We start from the raw sequence: 16,834 nt of genomic DNA on the forward strand, positions 1-16,834 counted from the left end.
AAGTACTTACACCAGGTGTATTATACTCCCAGTAGGTTATGTAGATATGGGCTTCATGACGACGATCGTTGCAAGCAGTGTGGCGCGGCAGCAGCTGATTTTTTGCACTTGTCCTGGGAGGGTCCCCAAATTGCACAATATTGGGTGGGGGTTACCCGAATACTGTCCAAAATGGTTGGTCTGGAATTGCACTGCTCCCCACAGACATCCTTGCTGGGTTTGACACCTTCGGTGAAAGGAGCCATAGCTTAGAGGCATGGAATGCTCGACTGGACCCACCTTTGTCGATGCCAGACTGGGCATACTGTTGTCAACTTACGGGGGCCCTAACTTCAAATGGTAACCTTTGAATAATACATTTCAAGTACTTACACCAGGTGTATTATACTCCCAGTAGGTTATGTAGATATGGGCTTCATGACGACGATCGTTGCAAGCAGTGTGGCACGGCAGCAGCTGATTTTTTGCACTTGTCCTGGGAGGGTCCCCAAATTGCACAATATTGGGTGGGGGTTACCCGAATACTGTCCAAAATGGTTGGTCTGGAATTGCACTGCTCCCCACAGACATCCTTGCTGGGTTTGACACCTTCGGTGAAAGGAGCCATAGCTTAGAGGCATGGAATGCTCGACTGGACCCACCTTTGTCGATGCCAGACTGGGCATACTGTTGTCAACTTACGGGGGCCCTAACTTCAAATGGTAACCTTTGAATAATACATTTCAAGTACTTACACCAGGTGTATTATACTCCCAGTAGGTTATGTAGATATGGGCTTCATGACGACGATCGTTGCAAGCAGTGTGGCGCGGCAGCAGCTGATTTTTTGCACTTGTCCTGGGAGGGTCCCCAAATTGCACAATATTGGGTGGGGGTTACCCGAATACTGTCCAAAATGGTTGGTCTGGAATTGCACTGCTCCCCACAGACCTCCTTGCTGGGTTTGACACCTTCGGTGAAAGGAGCCATTGGCAAGCTGGTGAAGGTGGTTCTACTAATGGCTAATAGGCAAGTGGCAATGACCTGGGAAAGTAAGTTGGCACCAACGACTTCGCAATGGCTACACGACATAGCAAGCTGCCGCGAAAGATTAATTCTCTATGCAGAGGAACTCCCCTCCACTTCCCGGCCCACTGACATATGGGAGCCCCTACTGCAGTACTTACGAAACATTCCAACGGATGAGCCCCCTGACACTCTCACAAATTGACCTTGTCATGTATATATTAGCAAGCATGAAAATCTTTTGTACATTGCAAGTACACACACATGTTTTTTTTTCTTTTATATGCTGTACATGCGTTTGCCACGGTTGTTACGTTGTTAGTTTGATTGCACAGGAACAATGATGATCTTACTGTATGCTGTGCATGTTTACCTAAAAACTGAATATATGTTTCTGGAACAGAACTGCTCGCATTCGTTGGCATACTCGACAACCCTCCAATGTAACTATGCTTAACTGGTAATGTTGTTTTGTTCTCAGTTGGTTCCTGCACGTTTTTGTTTTTCCTGTTCTTCTTCGGATCAAAACGCTTAAGACCACTTAATGCTACTAGCTAACCTGATGCCACCTGACGCGGCCGGACAGTTGTGGTTGTAGGCGACTTGCTGTGTATCTTCCCCTCGCTTATATTGCTTTGCAAAATAACACTTTGCGTTGCCGGCCTGCCCAGGGATGTAGGCACCATGCTGTGGTCAATGACTCTTATCTTCAATAAAGTTTTTGGGGGAAAAAAGATAAATAAATAAAATAAAATTCAATATTTGAGTACTCAATATTTTTGACAATTTTTTGTATAGCAATTTTTATATTGTCCATTCTCTTCAAGCAACCCTAAATCAAGAGCCTGGTGGGCTCTGCACCTATGACATGGCTCATCTCTGTACAGTCTTTGTAGGAATGAATTGGGGAACAAGAAATATAGGAGTTGTGGTGGGATTTCCGCTCATCGTTCCTCACAGTGGTGCCAGTAATGGTTTCTTATGCAACGGGACTAAGCAGGATGTATAAGAGAACAAAATACCCAGTATTTCAACCCTTTTGACTTTTGGAGAATAGTTCTTCAGAAAACTAAGGGACAGGCTCACTAATGTTTGTGCAGATACTACAATGCAATTTTACCCTTGCTCACGGACTATACTAATGTACAGTAAATATGTTGTATGGTATGAGTGAGCCCATAGAAAACTTTAGTAAATCTCCCTATAGGAGACTCTGGGGAATAGTTATGAGAGCCTTTCATCACCTTTGCACCACGCAAAGTGGTACATGCATGACGCAAGGCACTGAATTAGATTTATGAATCCACGCAAAGCCACTTTATGTGGCTTTGAAGGCCTCATAAATCTTGATTAAGGCAACGCACCGCAAATCGCTGGGTCGCATTATTCTACACAAGGGAGGCGTTGCATGGGCATTGCAGTGGGTGTTCCCAAGCAACTCCCATTGGTTTTTACACATTCTCAGATTTACAAGGATATTTAAACCTGGGAATATGTCAAAATTATACGCCTCTCCAGGGCCGGCGTAATGAGGAGTAATATCTTTATTTCGGCTTGTTTTTCCTCAGTCTATGTGTGCTGCATTCTGCAGCACACATAGAAGGAGGAGAACGCCCCTATGGATTGTGTTGATGCAGGAAGGTGTCCGTTCCTGCACAAAAAGAATCCTGCCTACAACACAGACGCACCATGGTGCAATGGTACATGTGTTGGCACTAGGCTTCCAAATCGGGACCAGCGCAGGGGGAAAGGTCAGGAATGCACCGTATTGGATAAATACGGTGCATTTCTGCCCTTTCGCTTTGACATAGGGCAGCGCAGTAAGTTGACTTGCTGCACTGCTTTATGCCAAAACCCCATAAATGAGGCCCAGTGTAAATGATAATAAGTCCGCCTCTCAGTTTTCATATGGGTTTCAAATACAAAGTCTAGATTGCAAACAAAAAATAATTATGTCGGGAAGAACATGGCGGCTGCCAACTGAGCTGCCGCTTGCGCCTAGAGCACTCGAGTCCCGTTTGGAGCTTTTTTGAGCTCCTGTAAAAGTTCTGCCTTACCGCCCGAAATGCCACTGGATCACCTCTTCTAAGGATCTCCTCCTCTCCCCTGCTAAGTTGCTTCTGCTGGGGATGTGCGTGGGAAAATCGGCAGTTCTCCGATTCCCCCGCCCGTCTTGCTGGTCGGAGGCCACCCTGGAGCTCAGGAGGGGCCGCAGAGCAGTGGCTCACGGGCTCCTCAGGGTCAGTGCATGCAGCGTCTGTACCTGCCACCACCTCGATATACCAAAGGGGGACGGAGACGAGACGAGGATACAGCAGGAGCTGGCTGCAGCAAACACCGCTATTTTGGAGCCAGAGGAGCCGTCAGGGGAGTCGTCAGTGCAGCTACAGAAGGAGTCACAGGTACAGGGAGCCCAGGAGGCACAGACTAGCCCCTCACTTCAGGTGCGATCGGCCACTGCTATTTCCGCTAAGGGGTGGGGAAAAAAAGCAAGAAACGCAGGGGGCCACCCTGGGGCCTGTTAAACTAAAATTGATTACAAAAAGCAGCAAACAGCCCACAGAGGAGAGGGGAAGAGAGGGCTTTGGCAAGAGTCAGGGGTCGGGCAGTCCCCCTAATGCAGAGTCAACCACCAGTAGTTCTGCTTTTCAATCTTAAAGGCAGAAGCATCAAGCCTGGAAGGGCCAAAAGTAATCCCCTTGATACCAAAGTTAGGATCACCCCTTCTTTGCGGTCATACTTTAGAGTACAACCAGTGGTATTGGACATTGCGAAGCAGGGTGAGGTCCTCAGAAGTGGGTTAGCAGGGCAACCATTTGTAAAACCAGTTCCTGATAGTATGGAGTCCGCTGAAAGCCCGCTCCCCCCGGCAGCAATATCAACTACTGTCAGTGAGAGATCATCAACAGTGGGTTCTGATAAAGTGAAAGAACCTGCTGGTCAGGGTCAGGTTTCAGCATCCAGCCAAGACGGGGGGGAGATAAAGGCTCCAAGGATCAGGAAGCTAGTGGCCCCTCAGTAGCTTCTTTGGAGGTTCTTTTCTCCACACTATCAGAGGACATAAAGAAAGGCTTTTCAGTATCCGTCGCTAATCAGGGAGAGATTAGGAATTTCTGTGAGTCGTTGGAGAGGAATGTGGATCTCTTAAATACAAGAACTGAGACCTTAGAGAACACTGTTGGAGAGCTTAAAGACCATCTTGGGGTTGCTGAGGCTGATATTCAGGCACTCAAAAGGGAGGAAGAGGCCCTCCGCGACAGGATGGAGACTCTGGAGAATAACTCCCGTAGGAACAATCTGAGCCTCCTGAACATTCTAGAGGGGAGCGAAGGGGTCGACTTCAAGCCTTATATCATCGCACTCCTTAAAGAATCCTTGCAGCTGGTAGAATCAGAGGAGGCCCTGAGTAATGACATACAGAGAATCCACAGGGATCCGTTCCGCCGGAATCCCAGCAGAACAAAACCAAGGAAAATCCTCATCAACTTCCTTACTTATTCTTTAAAGGAAAAGATCCTTAATATGGCCCTAATGGTGAAATCACTGAAGGCCAGGGGCTTCTCCTTTGAAATCCGCTCAGACCTTGCCAGAGACACCCTCAATAGACAGTGGGAATTAGGAAGGAAGTTGGATGATTTTAAAAAACTCGGTGCCGTTGCCCAGCTGAAATTTCCAGCATCTCTGAAAGTTATGTATAATAACAAAATGCATAATATAAGATCAGTAGGGGAAGCAGGCGAGTTGCTTCAAATCATGCGGAAGGGGGTCCCCTAATGGCTGTATTCTATCCCCTAGATTAGGGTTGGGCTTAGGTTTTCCTTTTCTAGAGTTGCCTTTCCTCTGCTTTGATCAGACATGATATAATGTAGACTTAAATTATTACTTATTCACTTATCTTCTTTTTTAGGGTTTTTTCCTCTTAGTAGGGGCTCAATTTCTATTTTGACCTATTTAAACTTATACATAAAGGGACGGTATTGGCTACTCCGGGAGGCAACATCTGGACTCCATCTGTCCAGACAAATGGGGGAGGGTTTCTCGGGGGGCGGGAGCAGTAGGAGGGGACACGGGGTGTGGGGTGGGGACCACAGGGGTATAAAACATAAAATTCCCTCATTCACCTCAGAGTTAGTTCAGATAGCTGCTGTTAGATTTTGATTGGTCTGGTGTTGGTTTCTTCCTTGTTGCGAGTGGGCTGGGAATCTTGGACTTAAACCGGCATGAAAACAATCCAGATACTGTCCTGGAATGTCAATGGCTTGCGTGTGAGGACCAGAAGGGCTAAAATCTTACAATATCTAAAAGATTCCCCCACACAAGTCATTGTTCTCCAGGAAACCCATCTTCTTAAGGAAGAGATTAACTAAATCTTTAAAAACAAAAAATGGGTGGACTCCTTTATATGCTCGAACCAGACCGCTAACATCAGGGGAGTTCTTATTCTTTTTTAAAAACAAGCTAACGCCTGGATCTTACATCATTTGGTTGGCCCATGTGGCAGATGGATAATTTTGAAGGTGACCATTATGGGTTTCTTGCTTACCTTGGTCGGCTACTATGGTCCAAATCAAGACGAACTCTCTTTCCTTAAAACCATCTTCTCGCATCTCCTAGACTACCCTGACCAGTTAATCATGGCTGGGATTTTAATATCATTCTTAACCCCAAATTTGATAAATCTGCAAGTAGTAGAGCCATCGTTCCTTCTAAGGCACGAGTGTCTTTGTAGACTATGATGGCGCAAACCGGTCTTTGCGACATCTGGAGAGAAAGATCAGAACAGCAGCTAGGTGTATCATACTGCAATAGCAAGTATCGACATAACTCAAGAATTTACTACATTTAAGTTAGTCCATCTCTAAGGGGTAGGGTTAAGGACATCGAATACCTGACTTCCCACCTTTCGGATCACTCAGGGATATTATTGGATCTTGATTCGGTACAGGCCCAGCATCCCAGAGTTTGGTCTTTTGATCGAACTTTATTTTTTGAGGAGGCAGAGATGTCCTTCCAGTCCCGGGAGATCGAATATTTTTTTAAGGTTAATTTAGGTTCAGCTACAACCACCGTGGTCTGGGACTCCCTAAAGGCCTTGTTAAGGGGTTTAATTATGAGTAGGGTGAGTTTTAGAAACAAAAAATAGAGGGGGGAGATCGCACTTAAGGAGGCAGAAATGAAGGCAGTAGAGTTAGATCTCAATAGTGGCGTTGTTTTTGAAAGGAAAGCAAGAGGACCTGGATAAACTCAGCGAACTAATGGAGCAGCTGGACATCATTCTTCAAACAAGGCTTATGCATAGATCGGAGGCAATCAAGATCGCCCATTTTGAGTATGGGGAAGGGGCAGGCAAGCTTTTGGCATGCAAAGCCAAGTATGACAGGCTTCGCAATCAGATCAAATAAATTGTTGCAGATGACAGGGTAGCCATTTTTTCTTCGGATGAAGAGATAGGCGGCGCCTTTTTCGATTTTTTTTAACACCTCTACCAAGAAGATCAAGCCTTAGATAAGGTCAAGGTCAAGGACTGGTTGGATAGGACTACACTCACGCCCCTGAGTCCTAAAAGCAGGAAGAAATAGAGCAGGACATCACACAGGAAGAAGTGAGGAAGGCTATTGCTGCCTGCAAGAGAGGGAAGGCTGCAGGACCCGATGGTCTCCTAGCTGAGCTTTACAGGTCTTTGGCTGAAGTGATAATCCCGGTCTTGACACAACTATTTAAGGAGATCTTATCGGACGGCCTAAAGCTCCCAGGGTCCTGGAGTGACGCTACAATTATTCTGACTTTGAAACCTGGTAAAAATCCAGCGAGCTGTGGGTCCTATAGGTCATCTTGCTGTTGAATGCGGATTATAAAATCTTTGCCGGGATCCTGGTGGCCAGGCTGGGACTTGTGGCCGGTGATATCCTTCATCCTGATCAGAAGGGGTTCGTCAAGGGAAGGTACCTATCGGACCTTACTTACAACTTTATCGGAGCAATTGATATTGCCTCCACCTATTCTCTCCCTCTTGCTGCCATGACACTCGATGCCAAATAGGCAATTGGGTCTATCTATTGGAATCCATGGGGAAATTTTATTTGGACAGGAAGTTCTGTCGAACCATTCAGTTGATTTACCAAGAGCAGTCAGCCAGACTTCTGGTCAATGGCTACCTGACCAAACCTTTTAGGATTGCTAGGGGGACCAGGCAGGGCTGCCTCCTCTCCCCTCTCCTTTTCTATCTGTACATCAGGCCCTTTGCTCAGTGGCTCAGGGAGGAACTTAGCATTGCGCCATTTAAACACAGTGAGTGGAAGAGAAAGGTGGCCTTGTATGCAGATGATATCTTGATTCTCTCTGCAGATTTAGCTACGACTTTGCCCGCTGTAATTGGATTCGCACAGGATTTCGGGCAGGTTTTGGGGTATGAGGTGAATGCCAGGAAGATTGAGGTCATGACGTGGAATCTTGATGGGTGCCAGCACCAGGCCAATCCTAGCATGCGATATCTGGGGGTTGAATAGTCAAGGATATTGCCAAGATTGCAGAGTCAACTTAGAGGTAGTGTCAAGGGAGTGCCAGAAACAGATGAAATCTTGGGACCATCTTCAGTTAACCATTCTTGGGAGGGTTAAGTTGGTCAAGATGATGGTTCTCCCTAAGATAACCTTCCTTTTTAATTCCATTCCCCTGCACTTTGACAACCTGGCTATTGACAAACTCTAGCAGGCCATCAACTCTTTCGTCTGGGTATATAGATCTACTAGAATTGTCTGGAAGAAGCTGAGGCGTAGGAGAGAGAAAGGAGGTCTGGCCCTACCCGACTTGCAATACTATGGATGGGCTTTTCAGCTCTCGCATTCCAGGATGCTGTTAAAAATTTCAGTAAGCACTGGGGCGGGAGTCATATTCTCGGCTATGCTAAAGGGTGTCAGCATACCTGAGGAGGGTTTTCTGTTTAAATTTGGGGAACCAAAATTCTTCAAGAAGGTTAAGCTTAAAGTTCTCCAGGCAATGGACAGAACGTGGGCCAGTTTTAAGCATCTCGCCGGGCTTAACTATTTTTCTAGTCTAGCCCCTCTGTGGGATTCACCGGGTACACTGGAGTGCTTAAGGGATAGGCTGGCATTACCCCTTAGAGAAGCTGGTTTGATGGTGTAGGGGGGCCTTGGCCTTTGAGGGTACACTTATTTCATGGGTACAACTTAGTGAAAGAGTCAGATTCGGCCTTTCAAGATTTAAGTATATTCAGCTGCGGAGCTGGGTTCAAACCCAGCAAACTCTGAAAGCTACAATAGGCAGTGGCAATGCCTTGGAACACCAGTTAGTGGCTCAGCCAGCTAGGAGGAGGGAGGTCTCTTTTTGGTATTGGACCATCGAGGAAGTTGTGGATGGTGAATTTTAATTGGCCGAAGAACTGTGGGGTGAAGCTTTACCAAATGAACAGTGGGAGTATCTGTGGCAAACGTCTTTAAAGATCATTTTCGATATCGTAAAACTAGCTTGGCTGAAGAGAAACCACCTGTTCACTGCACACAGGGCCTATTTATCTCCATTGAGGCTGACTAAAATCTTGAGGGGGTCTCCAATTAGTTGTGGAAAGTGTGGTCTGGCTGGAGCTTCGGATGTACACATGTTTGAGGACTGTCCGGCTATAGCAGTTTTTTGGGAAGGAGTTGGAAAGTATCTGGTTGATATTTTGGGCCTTCCAATCCAGATAAATTTGGCTTTGATAATCTTTGGTTTCTCTAACCAAGTTACAGGACTAGCTAGATACTTCCTATTTTAGGCTATATTGTTAGCTAGGAGGCAAATATGTAAGCGTTGGATAGAATCCACTCCCCCCTCGCACTCCGACTGGTTGGCTTCGCTTTTTGAGACATCTAAGATGGACTTGTCTAGAGCTTGCGGCAGAAAAAAGACAGCATTCTGGAACTTGTTGCTAAATTGGGCTGGGGCCTAATCTCTAGTGAGATATTTAATTACCAAACATCTATATAACAATCAGTGGGTCCTATGATTATGTCTCTATGGTACTCTTCGGACTTCGTTGGGCATGCCCAGTTATTCCGTTGGCCAACAACGATAGTCACCAAGCTCATTTGGGCCCTGTCGAAGAGTGGCCTCTCCCCCTTTCTGGGGTTAGCGTCATTCAAGCCTGTCATAGTACCTGTAGGCGGGCGTTCCCCGTGGCTCCAATTCAAAGCCTACTTTTCCCAGAATACCGGATATTGGTACAGACGGCTTGTTTGTTCAGTGGGATCGGAGGCAAATAAGGACAAAAAGAAAGATTTTTTTTTTTTTTTAATTATGTCTGTGTCACTGAAAATGTAATCCCTGATGAGGCCAAGGGCTGCTAAATAAACTAAAGTTTCTAATAACTAGCTGAGATAATGCCCTTAAGTTCAGTTTCCAGGAAGGACATGCTTTCATGTTGCTATACTTGTTACACCACTCTTTGTGCCTGAATCGTGTTCAGAAACTGCTAGTATTTTGTTTAATTCATTTGAGAAACACATCTAAACGCACAAATATGCATTCATTCACTACAGCCGATCTAAACAATTCCTGAATTAAGCAACATTTGTCACATAACCTAATTAACCTACATGTTAACTGAGCTGTATGCTCTCTGAGGCTATTAATTGCTTACATTTTGAAGCAATACCTTATAACACAGACTGTACTGCTGGAGAGAGATACGAGAAGCAGTCTCTTGAAAGCCTGGCACTTACTGAAATATTGCCCTACAACAAACGGGAGCAGACAGTAACAGAAGACACGCGATCAATTTCGCATGATCAGCGAAGAGATAACCTTTGACATCAGCCTTCGTCTGCTAAAGAGATAATTAGCGGTAAAACTAAGTGACAAGTCAATTGCAGCAGGACAAAGGAATGGCTGTTATGTTGGCTTCGCCGATAGAAAAGCTGCTCTTTAGAGATACACTTGTTGCCTGTGTGTGTGTGTGCGTGTGCAGGCGTCTGTGAAATGCAAACTGTCCTTATGAGAGTTTTAAAAACACAAACAGTCGGCTGTAAAATGAAACAAAAGTCTATTGTAAGAGCAGACCTGAATAGAGAGTGGGAAGAAGATCAGTTGAGCAGCTTAGCTATTAAATAAGGTTGTTGTGAATTTACATGTACATGCACTTTTGACTTTGCATATATTAGTAATACATTTATCTCCTCTATGTGTGAGGGAAAGGATTCGTTAAGGATACCGCAAACGATGTTTGATATATGTGCATTTCACAATTAAACAAATTTATTTTATTTTATTGACGGTTTTTACCTCTCACGCTTCTGCTGCTGATTTTTGTACATCGTTTTAGAAGCACAGAACCATAATCACCTACCAGTGCCCTTCCTTTTACCGAGTCTACTATGTCCTCATCACAATCCTAATAAATTGAGGTTTAACTTAATCTAGGAATTAAAATGACCTAATCTAATCCAAAATATGTTCCCCCTTTTAGACTTGCACACATGGGCCATAGACGATGGGCTTTTCTGGCGCTAAACCAGGCGCCTGTTTTATGTGCCTTTCATGGCGTAACCAGACCAGTTGCATGTGCGATGGGTTGCTCCAGTACAGGCTTTCTCTGTGTATTTTGGGACTTGTGGTCATGTTCATTCCAATATAAAACAGGACTACAAGTCCCAGAATAAAAGTAAAAAAATGGCATGGTACAACATATCACACATGAACCTGGGAAACTTGCAGTGGCGGCTCCTCTGCTAAGGTGGAGGAGCATCGCCGACTGCTCTTGGAGCATTTTAAAAGGAAACATAAACTGATAATAACAGAAGTTATTATCATTTTATTTTTAGTATCAGTCAGTTTAGGGCGGGGTGGGGCAGGGCTGGGTTCCTGTGATGTCTGGGTGGAGGAGTGGTTGCTGCACTCTAAAGTGCACATGACGGTTTGGTCGGCCATCTTGGCCTGGACAAACAGTCATGCGCACTTTTGCGTGTTCCTTACCAGACTGCAATGCATTGCCCGGTGGGGAACATGCACAGGATCCCAGTGCCCATCTGAGCGCCGAACCATGGTGCTCAGAACAATCACAATGCTGAATTGCAGCGTTGTGATTGACTTAGGGGAGCCTGGGTGCTTCCTGTTCGCACAGAAGCCAGGAAGAGGACGGAGAGGACAGAGGAGAGACAAAGTGGGAGAGACAGCGTGCTGAGGTAAGTGAATTCAAATTTTTCTTAATTTTATTCCCCCTACTCCACCCCCTTCCCCCGCAGCTCACCCTTGTTCTGTACCAGCCGCCACTGGAAACGTGGCAGCAGCTATGCGTAGAATTAATTCATTTAACTCGATATTTCTCTGTATTAGTGCTTTATTTTCATGCAGCACAGCTCATACACAGAATAAGGCAAACCCTTGCTCACTGTTTTTGAACTGTAGTGTGTCAAAATAAACTACTACCTCAAACAAATATAGGGTTAAATGAACACACTTCAGTTCACATCCTGCAGTCAAATAAAATAGGCACTCGGCTCATGGTTTGCTCCGCCTTTCTCTGCCACTAATACCCTGCGAAGTGGGAAACTGCTGTACCTTAATTCCCTCAAGTGCATCCTCTTCTTAGCTGCTCAGCCAGAATGAATGTGATGACTGCGTGGAATGTTGGAATGCCCGATGAGAGAGAGAGTGGAATGTTTGTGTGCCTGCTTGTGTGGAGAGAGTGACAGTTGGAGAGAGTGGGCTGAGCAGCAACCATGCTGCTCCTGGTGGGGCCATCATCTGGACTAATCTTGTCATCTACAGAACTACGTTGTACCATCTGGTAATCAACTAATAAACCCCTACTTAAAATATACCTCAAGGCTACGTTTGGAGTTTCTTACAATTCATCTTTTCAACAGAAACCTTGCTTTTTGGCAACCGTTGTGAAGCTATGTGAAAAGTATTGCACCTTTGCAAAACTTTGCACTGCTTTTTATTTTGTCACTTTTGGGGAAAAACCTCAAACTTGCCTATGTTACAACACTAACAAAATGTTTCTGCGAAGAATATAGTGCGAAAAAAACAATCTATGGTGATCCAATTTAAGCTTGCAGCAGTAGTTACAGGCTAAATCAAAATTGAAAGTTTGAGGGAACCTAAATTCCCAGTTTTACTTCCCGTACATTTTGTTAGGAAAAACCTGGTAAAATGTGTGCGAGGAAGAGGGACTGAAAAGAAAGAATGCTATGGGAATCAGTGCACAACAGTGCTGGAATGGCAAGGGGTCCATCCAGATAACATTTTGATAGCTATACTTGAGCCAATATGTAATTCAGGCTGACCCCAACAAATTATGCCATTGGTGTCCCAGTAGAGTGTGCTGACTCTAAGACACAAAAGCTCCCCTACACATCCACTGTGTGTGTCAACGTAGCCTGCATGGAGGGATCTAGATATCTTCCGTAAAGAACTATAATGTGGCTTTGTCCAGTGGGCATCTTGGCCAGGAGCACTTGGACCTCATACCGAACACAGTTGAGCCCTGATGAATTTACCAGACAGGGAGAATAAGATACACTCAGCATTTCACTTCATATGTTACCAAGAGTTAAACTTTGATCTGAAAGTTCTTTTAGACATTTTTCTATTCAGTATGGGCCCGATTCACAGAATTAACTGAAGACAAAATCCTAAACTTACTACTTTTGGTATTCACAGAATGCACTTACTACTTTTGGTATTCACAGAATGCACTTACTACTTTTGGTATTCACAGAATGGATTTAGGACTACTAACTTTACGTCCGCACTCGGGCTGGAAATTCCGGCCCGGAGGCGGAGCTTCCAGCCCGGAGGCGGGGCTTCCGGGCCGGAGGCAGAGCTTCCGGCCCGGAGGTGGGGATTCCGGCCAGTGGCGGAGATTTAGCCATGGCCAAAATCTCCACCTCCGGGCCGGAAGCTCCGCCTACGGCCCGGAAGCCCCGCCTCCGGGCCGGAAACTCCGCCTCCGGGCCGGAATTTCCGGCCCGAGTGCGGACATAAAGTTAGTAGTTGTAAATCCATTCTGTGAATACCAAAAGTAGTAAGTGCATTCTGTGAATACCAAAAGTAGTAAGTGCATTTTGTGAATACCAAAAGTAGTACGTTTAGGATTTTGTCTTAAGTTAATTCTGTGAATCGGGCCCATAGTATTTAAGTTTATGCATGCTCTGTGGCAATGGAAAGAATGTCTGTTTATGTGTTTAAGTACATTCATAACTATAGCACATAAAACAAATAGCATTTTTGCCAATACATTTTTAGTATTACCAAAAAGTACCATTTTTTAAACTTAGAATAACGTAACATTAAGTTACAACGTACAAAGTTTGCAACATATGTTTTGCAGGTTGCATGGAGCTAATTCTAGCATGCACCTTACTCTATTTTACTGGAGATTGAGCTTCTAATATAATCTTCTTCATTTTTGCATAACTAATTAACATTATTAACTAATCTGCAATTGATCACCAAGCTGCAACATTGCACCATATCTTTTTTCCAATAGCTGTGCAAAGGCAAATATATTCCAGAAAGGAGACCTTCAATCTCCAGTTCCCATTAAGTCTAGCTAGATGGGGGGGGGGAAATAGCTCGGATTGAAGATGGCCGCACTCTAACCCATGTCCTTCGGCCACACCATCAAGCCGTAAAAAGAAACTGTCAATTGGCCCATTGGCTGCTACAAACACCAAATATGTACCACACACCACAATAGCAGTCATAACAGGATAAAAGCAAGCCATTGCGACGTATGTCTGGGATTTGCCACACTGAAAGAGGGGCCGCCAGTGCAGCCTACTGGCTTGGACACCTGCGCTGGTGGGCTGACTTCTGTGGTTTGGTGGCAGGAGAGGGGGCCTCGAGGAACATAATCTGTGGTGTTGCATGGGACTGAGTACTGTTTTTGGGCTGTTCAGCCGCACGCTGAGAGAGAAAATGGCCTTGCACTGCTGGTCCAGGGCAACTCGAGCTTGGATTGGTGCTGCTGATGGAACCGGCTCTGCTGTTGCACCAATGGGGAGCTGCCCGGCACAGCATGGAGGTAGAAGAGGGCACCCCAGAGGCATAGTAAGTGCGGAGCTGGGTACTGTCCGGTGTCACCCCTGTGGCTCAAGCAATTACCTCACCGTGAATACATTCTGCTGATGTCTTGCCTCTCTGGCCAGGGTGGCCTGGGCCTGAATCTATGCTGTGGCAAGGCCTGGCCCCTAACTTGATGGAGAATTTGCTGACCGAGTAGGGAGGAAGAAGAGGGGACTCTGGAGATACAATAACTGTGGCATTGAATTTCCCCCTGTGCAGTGCATGCGTGGTGTGTGTGCGTGCCTCGCCAGATGAAGGAACCACCAACGCCCGGGATTACCCAAATTTAGACTGGAGCTGATACTGGGTCCGGTCTTGTAGCTGTCCCTGCTGAGATGTTCTCCTCTGGCGTCTCCCACTAGGGAGGAATTCTCATTTTTGGTGCCTGTATATGACCTTTCCTGTCTTCCTTCCTCACAGCCCCACCCTTGGGTGGGGCTCCGAGATCAGAAGAAACCTACTTGCAAATCTTCAAGTGATGACTGTTGTGCTGCGGGTCCTTATTTTCGTCATAGAAGAAATACTAACCAAAGACACTCAACAGAGTTACCTATCAGATGCAATGACTGAAGACAGATCTCGCTATCCCCTCCTGGAAACTAACTGCCCCTGAACACAATTTCCTGGTGTATATTACTCTGCATTGCACTATTTCATAGAGTACTTAACAAACTCATTAGCGACCCACCCTGCATTGAATGCCTTTTGAGTGCACCATGAGCAAATCAGATCACTCACAATCTAAACCCAATTGTGAACCTCCACCAAAAAATGCTGTCTGAAGACGAGGTGTGGTGCTGAATTGCCTAACAGAGGCGAGAAAAAGTCTGACACCGTGCCGAAGGATGCAGACCTCCGTACTATCCTGCAAAGCATGCAACATAGTCTCCAAACTATAGATGGAAAAATAGATGCCTTAACATGCAGAATGGACTGTATGACCGAAACATTGGATAAACATGCATCAACAGTAGACATGGCTGAATGCAGAATCTCAGAGGTGGAGGCTAAGAACGACATGTTCACAGATGTTCAATCTAAGATGGAAAAAGAACTTGCAGAGATTAAGGCCAAGAATGGACACCTAGAGACCAGATCTCCCGTAATAATCAGCCACGGTCCATGCAGGTAACTGCGGCGGGGCTGTGGGGCCACGTGAGGGGGGATTTCGATGGACGATGCTGAGAGAAAATTAATTATTTATGTAATTTTCCCTCTGCATCGTCCATCGAAATACCCCCTCACGCCGCCCCAGCGCGTCACCACTGTTACCGGCACGTACCGCGGCTGGTAATAATATCAAAGTAGTGGGGATTCCTGAATCAGCCTCTCTGGCATGATATATTCCTTTTGAGATGTCACTCGTTTAGTATGTGACTACACAGCAAACACTTCTGCGATAAAACATATCATATTTGGGTTAGTCTGCATGGTTAAGGGGTGCTGCCTAGGCACCATATGTTAAGTCACACAAGAGAACCCGCAAGGTAGATAAGGACCTTGGGTATCAAGTTTTTACCAAAAACAGTGGTCCTTAAAAAGACAAATTATAATTACGATAAATATAGACTAGAATCAGCGCTATATTAATGATGTCCAGGCAGGCAAACAATTTAATGAATCAAATAAATGTAAATACAAATAAGAGCACAAAAATGAAGTGGGACACAATCCTGCGCCCTACACAAACAAAAAAACTATTACATTTGGACAAAAAGACATTTCAGGCAATACAAAAGTAGCTTGAGGCCAATAGTAATAATTAGGGCAATCTTTTAAAGAAACAGTAATTGCACTTGTTTTAACACAATGGATTAATGTGCACACTGTTTAACCAAGTCGACGACGTTTCGATCCTCTTTACAAACATACTAGGATCATCATCACGACGGGTATAATACAAGCCTGAGTTTATACACTGCCTGTGGATCAAGGAAAAATGGAAGGAAGGCAGGCAGGAAAAACAAGATATTAGGGGACATGTAGATTTAGGAGCTGAAAGTGATCTCTTGGTGAGAACCATCTGTGCATGCTGATTGCCAGACGCTATAGAAAGACACATGCACAAGAGTTCAAGGTGATTGCTTGTGCTTGGTAGTTTAGAGAAACAATTGTGGGGGTGAGTTCTCCTACAGACAGTGCGGTTAAGTGGTGCTGTCATAAGCTAGATGAGGACTGTGATAAGCTAGATGAGGACTGTGATTCGTTCAACCTATGGTTGAAAAATTACAGATGGTATAAAAGGGCAGGAGTGACCCTATTAAGATTTAGGCGGTCTTTGTGCCTAAAGGTTGCCGCTGTGCAAAGAACCGGCACATGTTGTGAATGTGCATAAACGTGCATAGGACTGTCCGTTGTGGCCAGACAGGGCACATGCTGTGAGCGCGTTAGCATGCATTTGTAAGGTGGCGAGGGGTGGCGGGAGGAGGAAACGCTCACCTTGATGCCGTGTTGGCAGCAAAAGTAAGATTGCTCTGCGGAACCGTGAAGGCGTGTTAGCGGCAGGCTCAATGCTAGCTATGGGAACGCTGTAGTAAGCGATCCTGATAGAAATTGGCATTAGATTAATGAAGGTCAAGGGGTGAACATGGTGGGCGCTGGCATTAATCAGGAAAATCCGCTTACCTCGATTCATTACAAGACGGATTGCCAAGTGGAAAACTCAGAAATGAAGGATTGGATACCGAGCTGGGGATGGCTGGGTTCAGGGCAGGGTAGTATACCAGTATACTACCTAGGCACCAGGTGCGCTACAAAGCACAGA

Source organism: Triturus cristatus, chromosome 2_1 (assembly GCF_964204655.1).
Source record: "Triturus cristatus chromosome 2_1, aTriCri1.1, whole genome shotgun sequence".
Taxonomy (NCBI): Eukaryota; Metazoa; Chordata; class Amphibia; order Caudata; family Salamandridae; genus Triturus; species Triturus cristatus.